This window comes from Hipposideros armiger, unplaced genomic scaffold, assembly GCF_001890085.2.
Source record: "Hipposideros armiger isolate ML-2016 unplaced genomic scaffold, ASM189008v1 scaffold_2, whole genome shotgun sequence".
Taxonomy (NCBI): domain Eukaryota; kingdom Metazoa; phylum Chordata; class Mammalia; order Chiroptera; family Hipposideridae; genus Hipposideros; species Hipposideros armiger.
This window is the reverse complement of record NW_017731352.1, coordinates 3,775,534-3,793,085: the sequence shown is the minus strand read 5'-3', so window position 1 is coordinate 3,793,085 and position 17,552 is coordinate 3,775,534. Positions and strand designations below refer to the sequence as shown.

Below are 17,552 nucleotides of genomic sequence, written 5' to 3'. Positions count from 1 at the left end.
TGACTCAGGGTCTGGCACACCATTCTGTCCGAGAATATGGAGATTGGCGGGGTGAGAAAGGACCTGTAGTTACTGCATGAAATTAGTCACCAGTCTCTCTAGCTCAAATAACTTATTGCAAACTTCTGGAGGTGGCAGGAGAGAGGAGATTGCATCTTTATTATATAGGGGAGAATTCTGACTTAAGTTGCTGGGCCTTTGTTCATATGCAATAACTATACTTCACATTAACATGGTGCTTTACAGCTTAGAAAGCACTTTCACATGCATGGCCTCATCTGAACCTGAGAACAGCCCTGTTAACTATTGGGTTGTCGGAAAAGACATGACGTATTTTTTCTATGTTTTTCATTGCAAAAATGCGTCATGACTTTTCTGACAACCCAACAGAAAGAGTCCAAGCCAGGGGTTAGCTTCTTTGAACAACTGTAGGAGTGACAGACCTTGTCCATTTGGCCCAAAGCAGATCTTTTCAGCTACATCTGGCAGGAAGACTTTGTTGGATGATGCCATGGATTTTATGGGGGTTTTTTGTTGTTGTTGTTTTTTTAAAGATTTTATTGGGGAATTGAGGAAGGGAACAGTGTTGGGGAATTGGGGAAAGGGAATATTGTGTTTTTCAAGGACCCATCAGCTCCAAGTCAAGTTGCTGTCCTTCAATCTTAGTTGTGGAGGGCACAGCTCAGTTCCAAGCCCAGGTGCCGCTTTCAATCTTAGTTGCGGGGGGTGCAGCCCACCATCCCATGCAGGAGTCGAACCGGCAACCTTGTTAAAAGCATGAGCTCTCACCAGCTCAGCGGCAGCTCTGCTCAGGTGCAGCTCACTGGCCCATGTGGGAATCGAACTGGCAGCCCTGTTGCTCAGAGCTTGAGCTCTAACCAACTGAGCCACTCGGCCGGCCCAGGTTTTATGGGTTTTAATATACTTCTGATCCAACTTATGTAGGAACAGAAAATAAGGCCTCATTTGCTTAAACTTGCCCACAAATCTAGAAACTTGAAGTTAAAAGTTCAGTACTTTGCAAGTGACAGGGCATGTAGTCAGGTCCTAACTGGAGAAGAAACAGACTTTCTTATTTGGTCACCATTCTTTCAGTGGACTTTGGATGCAATGGAGGGAATAGGAAAGTTTGAAGGGGATGAAACGATCATCTCTGGATTCTGGGGGAAAATGAAGTGCCAAAAAATGAAATGCCACAATTAAAAATAAGTGAGTCTGAAAGATAGGAGTAGGAGGAATTGTGGGAAAAGTGTGACAAAACTGAAAACATCAGCAAATTCAAGGGGACACAGAAATGACAATAACGATAATAGCAATGATAACATTTACTGACACATACAAAATGCCTGGCAGAACTCTAAGTGCTTTCTATCAATTTACGTTGGGGAGGATAATTTTATCCCATTTTATGTGTGAGGAGAGTGAGGAATGATGATCAGCTTGTGCAAGGCCACACAGGGGATAAATGGCAGAGGCAGTTTTAAACCCAGGTCTGTCTGGCTTCAGTCTGCGCATTTAACCATTTCACAATCCTGATCACAGTCATATGTAACATAAACAGCATCATTAATAGTCACTAAGTACCCACAGGTGAAAGTTATCCTATGATTCAGTTAACTTGAACCAAGACTCAAAGGAAAACTGAGTGTTGACAGTGTGGTAACCTAGTTAATCTAAAGCGGCCTGTAACAATGTCTGGATAGGGAATAAATACATCCTGGTGGCATGTGAAAGATTTCTACCTTTATTTTAAGGGTAATAAGGCAACAGTACAGCTAAGTTCATATGTGCGTGTGACCCAGGCAGACTAGCATATTATAAAGTTCTTATTCTGAGGCAAGATGGACTTTTATTCCTCTCTCTTTCTGAGTGTTTGGGGAGTGAGGTGGGGTGGGAGCGGCAGGGAGGATTCAGTTTCATATGTATTAGCTACTTGTCTCCATCACCAGGAGAGAGGGAGGCAAGGTTTATTTTTGTTGTTCTATGGACCGAGGTGTGGAGCTCCTTGAATGAGACTCCTTCTCCCTTTACCCCAAATCACAGTCAGCAGAACCAAAATACTGGCTTAAACCTGGGATTCTCTCCATCTATAATCAGAAGGAATTCCCAATTCTGCCTTGTTGCTTAACCCAAGAACATCAAATTGTTCAACTTGAGAAAAATCACATGTGCATTTATACAAACCTTTGGAATGCAAAAAGATAAATGTATTACACTGGGAGCTTAGACCTGTAACATCCTTCATATTTGGCCCATATCTATTCTCTGGCCCAGCCCAGGGTACACAGGACGAGGTGGAGTGAAGGGAAAGAGAGCTCTTGATACTCATGCCCAAAATAGAATAGTTCAGTCACAAATAATTAAGGCCTGACTAAAAACCTAAAGAGAGTACAGGCAGCATGTACACTGTTACAAATAAAAAAAGCAAACAAACAATTAGTAAAAATAAATAAAGCTTCCTCTACTTTGTAGTCTATCCTTTTGTGAAAAAGAACACATTTACCACTCTACCCAAGATTATGTCAATAAACCAGAAATGTGAACTATCTGAGGTGTGTAAAAAAAAGGGGGGGGGGATGGACAAAAATATCAGTGAAAACAACTATTTTGAAGAAAAGTGAGGTATGTCCCCCATGGAGGTATAAGAAAAACATCTTGACAGAATGACATATATTTCCTCTGTGAAACTGCAGTCTGAGTTTATCTCTTCAACTTGGTTTGGCAAATTCTTTGCCAATGGAGGAAGCATGAATAGAATATGGTCCTTAACTCCTTGACTGAGGTGCCTCAGTTGGGTTTTGCTGGGTTTTGAAGAATTTTAGTCACATTTGTAGAATATAAGGCATTTAAAATTTTTTTCTACATAATTTCAAGTATACAAAAAAAAGACAAAATCTGACTCTCCTATATCTTTCCCCAAGTTCACCATTTGTTCAGTTGTTTACATTTTGCCACATTTGCTTTGTCATTCTCTTTCTCAAACAACCACATGAGAGTAAATAGGAGATGTCATTCCCTCTTATCCTTAGAAACGTTAGTGTGTATTTCCTAAAGACAAGGATACTCTCTTATACAGTCATAGTTATATAATATTGATAAACATTGGTATTTAATCCAGTCTCTGTTCAAATTTTACCAAATGACCCAATAATGTCCTTTGAGAGCTTTTTTCCTGCTCCCAAATCAAATCCATTATCACACAATGATTGCATTTAGATGTAAAATATCTTTCGTCTCCTTTAATCTGGAATAATTTCTCAGTCAGCCTTTCTTGTGTTTCTTGATCTTGACATTTTTGAAGAATATAAGCTAGTTACTTTATAGAATGTTAATTTGGGTTTATCTGATGTTTCCTCATGATTAGATTCTATGTGTGTGCACATGCCTATCTATTTACTAGTTGCTGTCTCCGGTAATTAGTGAACACGGGCTTTGAAGTCATACAAACTTAAATTCAAATCTAAATCAAAACCCCACCACTTCCTAGCTGTGTGGCTGGCTAGGTTTTAGGTTCCTAATCTGTGGAGTAGTCATTTTAAAAGAGTTAACTGATAAAGCTGCTGTGAAGATTTAATGATATAATGCACCTAAAGCAACTGAGCACAGTTTTTTGGGAGTGGGTAAAATTGTATTTTCCACCTCTCTGATTTAACCACAGCATCTCATACCCAGAAACATAAAAATATTGCTTGGTTAAGCAGCATCTCTCTTTACCTTCCCAAAGAGAAAAAGAAGTACCACGCACGGCCTCTACAATGTAGTCTGGCCAAGCTGACATCGCTGCCAGCCTGAAATTGGCAGCAGCATCTCATTTCCCGGATGCCTCCTAATAGCTGCCTCCAGATAGCTTGCCGCTGCCTTACTGGCCCAAGAAGTACACAAATGCTGGCTAGTAGAAGAATACCAGAGGCGCTACACTGAGCTTGTTCCTTCCCGCTGAGCTTTCACGGTGACACTGGCCAGTGCAGTGGAATGGAAGAGTACATGACAAAGGCACCAAACACAAAGAAGACTCCAGGCTAGAGCTGCCAAGAATGTGAACCTGTTTAGGGGACTGCTAATGAACACTCTGACTAAAAGCAGGGTCAGGGGCACAGGTGCAAACTCTGTCCTTACTGTCAACCCATCACTGTCAATCCTAAGAAAGAAGAGAATACACAAATCAGAAAATTTTCTTATAGTCAAATTGAGAGATAAAATATTCAACAACACTGGAAAATCAGGAAGTCCATGGTTCAAGTTGCGTTCATACTTCATTTTCATAATTCCCTTACCCATAACAAGAGGGCAAGGGAGCTGGTATGCAGAGCATTTCCAACCTATTGTTTTAGTATGATAATCGTATCCTCCTGTTAAAGAAAAAACCATAGGACCAAAATGATGTCACTCATGCTAAAAGCCCATGATGTCAAACCTAGATTTAATACTTGATCTAATTGCAGCTTCAGTCTCTCCCAGAAACATAATCTTTTTTTTTTTTTAAAGATTTTTATTGGGAAATTGGGGGGATGGGAACAGTGCTGGGGAATTGGGAGAAGGCAAACAGACAAGTTGCTGTCGTTTTGTTCTTCAGTCTAGTTGTGGAGGACGTTGCTTCACTGGCCCAAGTTGGCACCATCATTGCGCTCTTCTCTGGCGAGGCAGATCAGTCGCTGGCTTCTGGACAGCCGCTCACTGCGGCTGCTGGCCACTCACGCTGGCTGCTGGCCACACATGGTAGCCCATGGCAATCCACTGCCACAGGGACTGCAGCCCACGCCATCGCCGGCGACTCATGGCAGCCCAGCTCCAGGTTGAGCTGTTGTTCAGCATCTTAGCTGTGGAGGGCAGTGTCACTGGCCCTCATATGTGGGATCCGAACCGGGGCCCTCTGGCATCCCAAGCGAGTTCTTAACCATCGCGCCACTCGGCCGGCCCCCCAGAAACATAATCTTAATCAACCAGTATGAAATTTTTGGGTCAAGCACCAAGAGGTAATCTGTCACATGGGTCCTCTCCACCCTTCCACCAATAGAAAGATGAGGCAATTTGTATAATAATAGTAATAATAATAAAAAGACTTTCCATTCTCTTTCCCCAAAGGAAAGATGTCCAGGCTGAAAATAATCCTTTCTTTCCTTTTGTCAATAGCTCCCTTGCCCCACCCGTCTTCCTCTAAAAGTCTATTTTGTACAACCCTCAGAACGCCCTTCTAGTTGGTAGATGGGACGCTGCCTGATTCATGAATTGCTTAATTAAAGTCAATTAGATCTTCAAATTTACTTGGCTGAATTTTGCTTTTTAATACTCTCTACCTTTTCTTAGAAAATACCAATGAAATTATTCTATTTATGTTAAATCAATCCTCTATGTCAGAGATTAAAACAAAGCAAAAAAAGATTATAGTAGCTGTAACAATTCTTCTAAGTATAGAAGTACAAACCTACTTTTGAGATTTGGAATCTAATTTAATTTGGGTTTTTCTATGTTATTAACTCAAATAGTTCATTTTTCTGTTTTCCCCATTGTCAATTAGAGAACTTCAAATGAAAGTCAAACAATCCCTGGAAGTAAAAAAACAAACAAATAAAAAACCAAGATAATTCTTGTGTCCAGAATTTCAAACTGTGATGAAGGGTCTCCAGCAAAGCAAATGGAAAATTATGTTTCCATCACTGTGCTGAAATGAGGGTTCACATCTGTAGTATAAAAAAAGAACAGAAAATTCTAATGCAAAGCCTTTATTTTATCTTCATCAATGAAGAGTAAAAATGCTATAACATGAACATTAAAACAGAATATCCATTAATTCTGTTATTTACAGGGTAAAGGCCCTGAGTCTGCCTCCAAGAAATACTTAGATTAAAATGAAGTATTTTAGAAATGGGAATTATCAACTGAAGGTTAAATCTAAATAGATGACAAGATGTTATACTCTGAAGGTCACTATTTGCCTCTGTTCCTTAAAACATAATGGCTCTGTTGGAAATTTCCAGAAAATCATACAATAGTGCTCCCTTATCTGTGGGGGATATGTCCAAGACCCTCCAGTGGATGCCTAAAACTGGGATAGTATGGAACCCTATATATATTATGCTCTTTTCTATACATAATATTCTATGATAAAGTTTAACTTATAAATTATGCACAGTAAGAGATTAACAACAATAATTAATAATAAAACAGACTAATTATAACAATATACTGTTGTGGGGGAGGAAGAAAACTTTCCCCTATCCTTCTAGGTTCTTTCAGCTAGTCTAATAATTAAATCTACATGAGACAGATTAGATTAACAAGAGAAAAGAACCAAATTTAATTACATAGATGAGAGAGTCAGAGACCGCACATACAGGAGAGGACTACAGAGAGAAAGAGAAAATGAGGTATATATGACATTCTGAGCTAAGGTTTAGGAAAGGCACCTCGGCCCTTCAGAGGGGAGGTCATTTGCAGGATGATAAGAGCAGGTGTTCAGTAATTAGAAGTTTGCCTTGCCCCACATATAAGGTCATAAAAAGTTATTTCTGCTAATAACTCTTATTATGGGCAAGGCCCCCAATTTAAATACTTTATAGGAGAGGTAAAAGTTTCTCTGGGGCCCGCAGGGTCTCGACGGCCTTCAGCTCAAAAAGATCCACATGCCAAAGCAGCAAATCTTGGGGAGGCCTGTTCTGAACCTCTTCACTTTAATGAAAGTTAACGTGAATGTGGTCTCTTTCTCTCTCTCTCAAAATATCTTTCTGTACCGTACGCACCCTTCTTCTTGTAATGATGAGAGATGATAAAATACCTCTTTGATGAGATGAAGTGGGGTGAATGACGTAGGCATTGTGACCTAGTTAGTGTTAAGCTACTACTGACCTTTGATGATATGTCAGAAGGAATCATCTGCTGTGGGTGATCCTGCATCATGGAGCCATGGCTATGACAATGTAAATGGTTAGATGTCAGGAGCAGATGATGTCAATGGTTGAGGAAATTTAATATTTTAGGACCACGTTGACCTTGGGTAACTGAAACCGTGGAAAGCAAAATGTGGACAAGGAAGGACTACTGTATATACTTTTGCATACATCTTTAATTTGGGGAGAAAAACACTTCTCAGCTCACTCCACTACAGTATTTGTGAAATCTCAGTATTATGTTCAGTTTTGAAGGTTAGGGTTGGAAAGGAGTATGTAAATTCTGCTATTTTATGCTCAGTTTCCCTCTACAGGAAGATCAGGAAGTGAGCCTGATCCAACCTTTCCCATGGCACCCAAAGCAGTATTAAAAAAATAATTGGTTTGAGAGTTAAGACAATTTGCATTTAGATCTGGCTCCACTATTATTAGCTGTGTGACCTTGGGAAAGTCATTCAATGAGTTTTGGTTTCTAAATCTAGAGAATGGAAAAATAATACCAATCTAATAGGACTGTTATAAAGACTAAGATAGCACATATGCAAGCACCCAGCACCATGTCTAGTGAGAAACAGACTTAATAAATGTTAGTCAGTCTCTTTACCCTGTTATACACATCCTGTTCCTTGATACTTCATAAGAAGCTCTGCTAAACGCTTTAACTACCAGTTATGTTTTCTTCAGTACAGGCACTTGGCTCTTACTAGTGACAAATAGTCATGTGAAAGACTCATGGGGCCTGACACTGTCCCGGAAAAACAAAAAAGTTCTCACATTGGGGAACAGCACCAACTGCTTCAGGCTATGACAAGCACCAAACAGTAAATAAATTCCTGCATGTTTTCATAGTGCTACTTAACATCTTGAGAGCTTTGTGTTCTTTCAACAGTCTTTTTCTCCCTACAAAGATCAGGCACACTATTTGTCCTCTTTCCTCCTTTTAATAGGGGTCTTCATTTCAACAAAACCACCCAATGGATTCAAATATTATAAGTCAGAAAAAGCCAGATTCAACCGTGAAGAAAATGAAAATGTCTTAGGACTAAACAGTAAGCTTTCATTAACCTTTTAGCATTTGGGTTTTTATGCCTTCTCTTCTTGGAAATAACAGACTTGCTGATGCAAATAGGTTCAAACATGTCTATGTATTTCCCTCACCTATAGTATCACAGAACTCTTACCATGTAGAAGACTTCTTAGTGAAATCCAGAATCGCAGACTCTGACTACATTCTAATAAAGCAATGCTTCACAACCTTTCCCACTTCATGATACAGACAGACCTTAACATATAGCACCTCTGAACTAAAGGGGCTTGAAAATATTGATGATGACAAAGGATTAAAGCACAAGCAGCATTGAGAGAAAAGGTATACAAAGACAAACTTATCTGCCATCTAACTAGAGACTTGTACCACATAAACATAATTGTTTCAACTCCAAGCAGCTCTGGGTCAACATCCACACTCCTTTACAGGGCTAACCACCAAGGCAGATCTAAAGGAGAAAGTGGATGTCAGAAAAGCAACCAACATTTGACTTGGGGCAGCTCATTCTCAATGTGAGAATCATAAAACACTAAGTCAGTGAATTAGGCAGCAAATACCTATGAGTGTCTTATACCTGACAAGTATAGTTCTAGACACTGAGGATTCAGCTGTAAACAAGATAGTCTCTGCCTGTAAGGAGCTCACATTCTAATGGAAAAATAAAAAAGACAATAAAACAATTTAAAAGGCAATTTCAGTAGATCAAAACTTTTGACGTCATGAGAAAACTGTCAGTCACCTCCCAGGTAGTTTATTCAGAGAGGTGAAGAAGATTGAATAAATTATAGATAGAAGCTGACCCAGTTCCAAAATTCAATTCTCACATTATTGTCTCCTTGCTATGGACTTAGCGTCATTGCCTCTCTCCTTCAGTAACACATATAAAAGCAGGATGAGATCATTTGTAGGAAGATAAAAAAGACTTAGACAGTATAAAATTACAGAGCACAAGACCAGAAATCTGAAGATCTGGGATTCACTTCCAATTCTATCACTTAATATTCACATGCATTTGGGTAATTCACTTAAACTCTTAGAGCCTGGCTTTCTTCATCTATTCTATCCCACTTTGTAGAGGTGTTTTTTTTTGTTTTTGTTTTTAAGAAAACCCTTAAATGAGGCAATATAATAAAAGAACTTGAAAATATTTACAACATTGGACAAACACTAACCATTACTGCCTTATCAAAATGTTTGTAGGAAGAAACAGGAATAACTATATTTAAGACCAAAATGAATCCCTGCTCCTGTATATTAGCTGTTTTGAAACCTTTGCTTCCATTCTATTGTCGCAAAGGGCTCACTCTTTGGAGAAAAGTGGATCCTAAAAAGTGATGTCAGGGCTCAAAACAGACCTTCTTAGTGATTACTCTCCACTATGAGCCAAGATCAGAAAATGACTTCCTGAAAGGTATTTCATTTCTTGGAATCCTAACCCATGATTAAATGTCCTTTATGCATTATTCTCACTGATTATTATCAATTAGGAGGTAGGAAGTAAGTATAAAGTCCCCTTTCTTAGCTATGAAGACATTTATTACCGAGGACGATGATGTGATCATCTCTCTCTTTTCTCCTTGAAAGACTGCCCTTTCATTTTCCTTGGCTATCTCTATAGCTACCATCTTAGTTCAAATGCCCATGGAGCAGGAGGGCCAAATGGAGAGCCAAAGCAGCCTACAGAGAAAGCGAGAAGTGGTGAGTACAAGAATCATCCAAAGGAAGACATACTTGTTTCTCAGTTCTAGCCAGTTGTTTATAGAAAAGTGAACTCAGTGTTGACTGATCTTTGTTATCGCAAAAGAGTCCAGAAACCACATTTTTTGTATGACACCTGGGGCTACTATAAATTCATAGTGCAGATTTCTTCGGCCAGTGAAAAGGTGAGTCATTTATTTGAAAAGTATTCCTTGATGCTGATCTATAATTTATCATTATTCTAATTTGGGAAAGTAAATATTAAGCTGGGCCTTGCAAGCTAGAGAGATAGGACAGAGGACATTTCAGGCTGGGCAAATATTATGTGTGAAGACCCTGAGGTAGAAATATGCCTGGCATGTTATGGGGAGGGAGGAGAATGAACAGACTAATTTGGCTGAAAAAGAGAATTCCTTTAGAAAAGGAATGGGACACAGATGGGAAAAACGTATGAAAAACATTGAATTCTAAAGTAAACGTTACAATTTTTATAGACAACCTTTAAAAGATAGTCTATAGACAATGGAGAGCCATTATGAGGGAGATCATTGTATTTCATACCTTGACAAGAACTGTATGTTGCTGTTCTTCCCATTTTTTCCAAAATGGAGGATAAGGTTCAATGCTGACCTATGAAACTTAAAGTTCTGAAAAATCCCAAATGCATGTCAGTTTAACCAACCACACTGTAAGTCAAAACTTTTGGCACTGGTGGTCAAGGCTTTCAAAGCAAAAATTAAATGATCTCCAAAGGGCCATTTCTTTCTGATCAATAAAAACATTTAGAATTTAAAACCCAAAGAAAAGGTTACTGGACAGTTTGGCACATTGTCAGGTTCATCATGACTGCCTGTCAGTTGGCAAGAAACTGGATGAAGGCTGGCCTCACAAAGGTCTTCCACAGGCGCACAAGCCCCAGAACACACCACAGCCCACAGTCACCAGGCACAGACAAGCCTCCAGCAGCTCACGTTGCAATTTCAGAACCATTTCTGCTTTATTCTGCAACAAATGATTCTGGGGCTTCCAGTCTAGTTGATACTCTCGGTAAAATTCTTGGGAACAAACAGCGGAGAGAATAGAACTAGTGATTTTCATCACAACCTGTGATACTAAAATACCAAATTAAATGGACTTTTGTTCTTTTAGAGAAAAGATCCTAAAAGGCAGAGTTGAAAAAGGCCATACACACATTGCTAAAGAACTTAAATTTTGTTACAAAGACAATGAGGGAATCGTTCATGATTCTGGGCCAGATAAATGACATGATCAGAGCAGATTTTAAGGAACACTAACCTGGTAACAATATACAGGATGGCCCGAAGAAGGAAGAAAGATCAAAAGTAGGGAGACCAACAAGCAAATACACAGAGTTGGGGATGAGCATGGTAGGTCTGTAGGATGGTGAGGAGACCAGTCTGAGCTCCCTGGGGCCTAGGAAACCATCAGGAACTGTTAATATTCTCTTAAGCACGAATCTTTCTCTTATATATGCACAAACTGTTTCACACATGCATGTACACATCCCACAGTGTCTCTACTTCCGTTTATCAGCTCTATTCTCTTCTTTCCAGAAAACTTCTGCAGTAAACAGATGGCCAATAAATACTACCCTAACACAAGCTCCATGTGGTCTCTCACCTACAGTGCTCATCACCATCTGGCAGCTTTCCTACATCAATGAACTGAAAATCCTGAGAAGAGTCTATCTTACCCTGAAACAATTATCTCTGTCTCAGCAGAGACTTTCACACCAAACCATGTCACAAATACCTATTTAGCCTACTGATGGGCTACCCTTGCTCAGGGTTTTCTCTGATCTAATTAGCTGGGACCAGTAGGGAAAATAGCTTCTCTTAGGTCAATTGGCAGGGCAGGGTAGGCAATGACAGGCTCTTTTTAAAATTTATTTTTCAATTACAATTCACATACAATACTATATTAGTTTCAGGTGTACAACATAGTGCTTAGACATTTATATACCTTACGAAGTGATCACCCTGGTAAGTCTCATACCCATCTGACACCATACATAGTTATTACAATATTATTGACTATATTCCCTATGTTGTACTTTAAATCCACGTGATGGTTTTTATAACTGGCAATTTGTACTTCTTAAATCCTTTCACCTTTTTCACCTACCTCCCCAACCCCCCCTCCCATCAGGCAACTATCAGTTTGTTCTCTGTATCTAGGAGTCTGTTTCTGTTTTGTTTGTTCATTTGTTTTTTAGATTCCACATATAAGAGAAAGCATTTCCCTGATGACTGGTGATGCTGAGCATCTTTTCATGTCTACTGGTATCTGTATGTCCTCTTGCTATAGCTCAGGAAGAGCAGAATAAGCTACCCTAGGTAAAGCACAGGGAACTTTTAAAGCCAAATAGACCTGATGGCCATTTAAGACAAGCAAACACGTAAGATTAACTGGTACCCAATGGAAACAAATTGTTCATTTGACTAAAAATGACGTGTATGTGTGCACATGTGTGCACCTTGATTCAAGCAAACTACCATATACAAAGACTTAGCTTCACACACGTGAAAAATGATTGGTCATTTTCTAAAGTTTTTCTTTTCTGGTTTTAAAAAATATAATCCCCTAATGTGAAAAATTATTAAAATTTAAAATAATTTGATGTTCATATGATATTTCTAAGAACTTACATATTATTTAGTATGAATACCACATTTACTTCAAAAATTATATTTAAGTTTAATAAACTCTATTTAGATTTACTATTTATTAAAATATTAAATTCAAACCCCCAAACAAAATTAGCATAGGCAAGGAAGGTGATAGATAAGCAAGGATGTAAATAGAAATTTAAACCCAAAGCAAGAAATTTAGCCCAGATTATAACAATCATATAGAAATAGATTTTTTTTGTCTTATTAGCATTTTGTACAACTCCTAATCTAGTACTATATTGCATATATTTGCTTTCTTTACATTTACATTTGTTTCTTGAACCTAGAAGACAGACTATATTTGTTTACAGTTGTACCTCTAGCACCTAGAAGTGTGCCTGGCGCATAGCAGGTACTTCTAAATGACAAATGAGTGGCTGGTGGGAAGGATACAAGAATAGAACAAAGTAAGGGATGTTTTGAATCCTTAAAGCCTGTATTAATGTCCCACAACAATTTCAGAAAAGGGAATACACAGCTTTAAAATTTTAATTTTTTTGAAAGAGTTTATTGGGGAATTGGGGGAGGGGAACAGTGCTGGGGAATCGGGGGAAGGGGAACAGACAAGTTGCTGTTGTTTTTGTTCTTCAGTCTAGTTGTGGAGGATGTTGCTTCACTTGCCCAAGCTGGCACCATCATTGCGCTCTTCCCGGGTGAGGCAGATCAGTTGCCGGCCTCTGGACAGCAGCTCATGGCGGCTGCTGGCCGCTCACGCTGGCTTCCGGCTACACATGGTAGCTTATGGCAACCCACTGCAGCAGGGGACTGCAGCCTATGCGGTCGCTGGCGACCCAGAGCAGCCCAGCTCCAGGTGGAGCTGTTGTTCAGCATTTTAGCTGTTGAGGGCAGTGTCACTGGCCCTTATATGTGGGATCCGAACCGGGACCCTCTGGCATCCTAAGCCAGTTCTTAACCAACGCACCACTCAGCTGGCCCTAAAATTTTAATTGTTTAGACTGGTTTACTATGGATGATAAAAGCTTTCTATTGTATATATATTGCTGATTTCAGGAAACAGGTAAATAGATAGCAAGTTTTTCCTGCACTTTTACCATCTGTAAAACAAAATTATTCTTTCTAGTAATTTTTTCAGGGGTAGTATGAAGATGAATCAATTATTGAAATTGCTCAATTGATCTTCTCAATGAATTATGGAATTCATGTAAATGTTGAAAGCAGAGACTACTACATGCAAGGTTATTCAGGCGAGACTGTGTCCTATACACAGTTTCTGCCCACAAAAAGCTCATGGTAGTACAGAAGAGATGTATATACACAATAAGCTACAATTCAAAACAAAATGCCAAATGTGTAGTAGAAAAGGTTTAGCTCAGGTATTATGAATGTACATACAAGGGAGGTATTAAGTCTGCCTGGAGGAATTAAAGAATTTCATGAAGGAAATGGCATCTGTACTAGGGTTTTTTACAGGAAGAAATAGAGGAAGGGATATTTCAGAGTAGAGGGAATAGCAAAGGTACAAAAATAGTACAAAGATTGTTTGTATAAAGTTTAAAACTCTAGTCTGATGTAAGAAGAGTCAGGATGGGATACAATCAAGGTGAGATTTCATAATAAGGCATTAGGACTTCAGGTGATGGAAGCCATTTGAGAGGAGTTAAATGGTCAATGTTTATTTCAGGAAGCAGTATGAAGGACTAGAAAGGAAAAAGATCAGAGCCCCGGAAAAGAGGCCCTGATCTAGGGCAGTGGCCATGGGAATGAATGGATGGGAACACAAAATACTGCAGACATACAGGAGCAGGTAACCAAATAGATAAGAGGTAAGGGAGAGAAAAGTAATGAACAGCACAGATATTTCAGCCTGGGTTATAAGATGCCATTAGCTGAAGGAAATGAGAGGAACAAATATGTTTTAAGTAAGAAGAATATACATTCATGTGTAGAAATGTCTCTATCCAAAAGTTAATAATATTAATAATCTGTACCCCAAACTGGTGTTGAATGCTAGATATACTGTCTAATCTGGAGAACCTTTAAGAACAAAATGTTATTCACACTAAGGACATTTACGTAATAAATAACAAATTGTTCACTGGTCTGTGTAAACTAGTAAATAGTTTTGATAAGAAGGGCCATCATCAACTATTTATTAAGCACCCAATAGAAATGTTTAGTTGATCATAAAATTCACTAACCAAAAACAGATTGAAATTTTCATTTCATGTTTTTATCTTTTGACTAGAAAAATTTCAAACTACATTATAATAATCCTTATAGTTCTAAAAAGAGCAATTGTGGACTTACAGTGATCTAGAAAGATTAAGAAACAGTTTTTAAAATTCATCTCTACTTTTGCTTTTAACTTATGTAAAACAGCTCTCTAGCCTTTTAAAGACCACAAACTACATCTGTAAATTAGGATAATAGTGTTTGCCTGCCCACTTCAGAGTCATTCGAGAAGTATGAAATAATGTTCTTGTAGCTCTCTGAACTGCAAAGATGAAAGGCCTTAATTATCAATGATCAGTGGAATTACTCTGACGTCAGGTTTCCTACTTCAGGTTTGCCTAAAGTTTGTGCTTAGAAGAGGCTACAAAATAAAAGAAATACTTCAGATCAGAATGTTGGCTAGTCTGATCTAGATGTAGGCCAGTTACAACAACTATAGAGCCTATGCAGACCATTAAAAGAATACTATAAGATAAGATGTGTATAAAAATAATGGCTGCCATCTAAAGAACAGAAAACCGGGGCCGGCTGAGTGGCTCAGTTGGTTAAGAGTTTGCTTAAGAGCACGAGCTCTGAGCAACAAGGTTACTGGTTCGATTCCCACATGGGCCAGTGAGCTTTGCCCGAGCTGCATCCAAGCTGAGCTGCCAACAGGTGGCAGGATGCCTCAGCTGGTGAGAGCATGTGACACGATTGCCTGTTCGATGGTGGGCTATGCCCACCCATGGCTGGGACTGAACTCGGCACTTTAAGCTGAGCTGCCACCCAGATGGCTCAGTGGATAGAGCATGCGCTTTTAACAGCAAGGTTGCCGGTTCGGCTCCCGCATGAAAAATAAATAAAAGAACAGAAAACCATTTAGAAAACCACCGATGGTGGCATTGTTTCACCTAATTACAAAAAAGATCAAATGAGCCTTTTTGAGATGTCATAAAATTGACTATTTTAATAATGAATTAGAAAGTCACTGAATAAGCCATGTGCTCTCCTGACTTATGACAATAGAAGTTGTGTTTAGAGCTGATCCTAAAAGAAAAAACAAAACGCATCCAGAAACCATTCAAAGGTTTAATTGATTTAGGAAAGAATAAAGAGGTATTTAATTAAAAATTTTAAAAGCCAGAATTGCAGTATCCAATTAGACTGAATACTTTGAATGCTGTGTATCCATTAATAAATGGTCAATACATTGAAATGGCTTCATGAAAACCAAAGGCACATTTGTCTCCAGTTCCTGGGAATGTTTTCTGCCACTCCCTCTGTTCTGGCCGTGCCTTTCTCCAATGCTGAATCCCTTACGAGCCTGGGTGTCATCCACAAAGCTTCATACCCTAAAAATTGTCTCTCCTTCCTCCTCTTGAGCATAACTTCTATTTAAAAATTCACATATGAACTTGCCAAAATGATTAATCTAGATCTAATTAAATCTCTAGACTTAACTTTGATTTTATAGGAAACAGAGGAAAAAACAGAGCAAGGTAAATGACACATGAAACAGTCGTTATCTACCCAGAAAGTATGACATTCTACAAGAACACTGGCTTAGATTCTCCAAAGAAAAGAAAAGAAAAAAAGGAAAAAGAAACTTGTCTCATAAGAATTATTATCAATATACGCAAAATTATTTTTATTCTTCAAAGGTAAAAAATCTTTACTTCTTCCTCTCACTTAGTAAACAAATGTTATTCAATTTCCTGACTTTAAATCTCTTATCTTTCTTACTCCCTCCCTGGGTAAATGTGAACCAACTCATCACTGTGACAAATAACTCTCTGCAGATTACTTTCAGATTAATAATTTCTGCCCTGACGTATCTCCCGAGCACAGTTTCTGTATTTCCAACAATATGCTAGACATCGCCACAAAGCCATACTGCTAGTGCCTTTAACCTAGTATGTCCCCCCTAAAATCAACTCTGATGCCACATAATCTCGGTTTGAAATGCTAGTTCCACCATTTACTAGCTATGAGACAATGGGTAAATTATTTAAATTACCTGAGCCTGTAAAATACAGATAAGAGTAATTAATTCTTTCAGCAAAGGATCATTGTGAAGTCTAAAGAAAATAATGCATGTAAAGACCTGAGCACAGTGCCAGACACACAGAAATTACTGAAAATATATTAGCCATCTTCTCTCTCAAATTTGCTCTTCACCCCATATTCTCTATTTCTCCAAAAAGCATCACTATCCTTCCAGTCACCAACCTTAAACTCCCATGGTCACATTGAACATCTTCATTTTCCTTGTGTCTAATATCCAATTAGTTGTCAAATATTTCAATCCTGTCCCCAAAAAATCCAATTGAAATCAATGAACATTTGTATCAACCCACTGTTGACAGGTATTAGGCTACTGTGTATGGGGATATAAAGAAGAGTAACCTGCCTTTAAGAATGGGCTGTGAGCCAGAGGTATGGAGCCAGGTGAGCAGAACTATAACCAATAAAGAATGGAATCTGAATTCTTATTCTTCCATGTATTACGAAGCCTTGGGAAATTTATTTGGGAAATTCATTTAACCAGTTTCATTTTGTTCAGCTACAAAATGGAAGTTACAATGCTTACTCTACCTGATTATATCCAGAATTACCTGAGATGGCATAAATAAAGGGCCCTAGCCAGAGACTGATATATTATAGGCTTTTTCTTTCTTTTTAACTCAGAGATTCCTTAAAGATCAAGTTGCAGGATGGAGATAGGAGGAGAGGTGATAAAGATTGCGAAAAACTGTAGAGATTTCTAAATTGCCTTTTAAAGGGGATGGCCACTATTTTACTTCAGCCAAGTAGTGCTAAATAGGAACATAGGCCCAGTGATGTCCTGATTTTAAGACAAGCCAGAAAATTCACATTAATATAAACTCTCCAGTTTCTTAAAACATTGTAACGTAATTAAAATTTTTTTTAAAAGTGTGCACCAAATAAAACATCTGCCAGCTAAAACCTATGTCATCAATTTGCAATCTAAGCCTTAATGGCTCAGAGAGAAGGAAGAAGCAGCAAACATAGTTACTCGTTAGAAGCGTCAAAGAA

General features: G+C 38.6%; 1 protein-coding gene across 3 annotated transcripts in view; it reads right to left on the bottom strand.

Annotated features, from left to right (window-relative positions):
* COMMD1 (copper metabolism domain containing 1) overlaps nucleotides 1-17,552 on the bottom strand; it is a 126,403-nt gene that overhangs the window by 10,973 nt on the left and 97,878 nt on the right. The gene's annotated exons all lie outside the window — the stretch shown is intronic.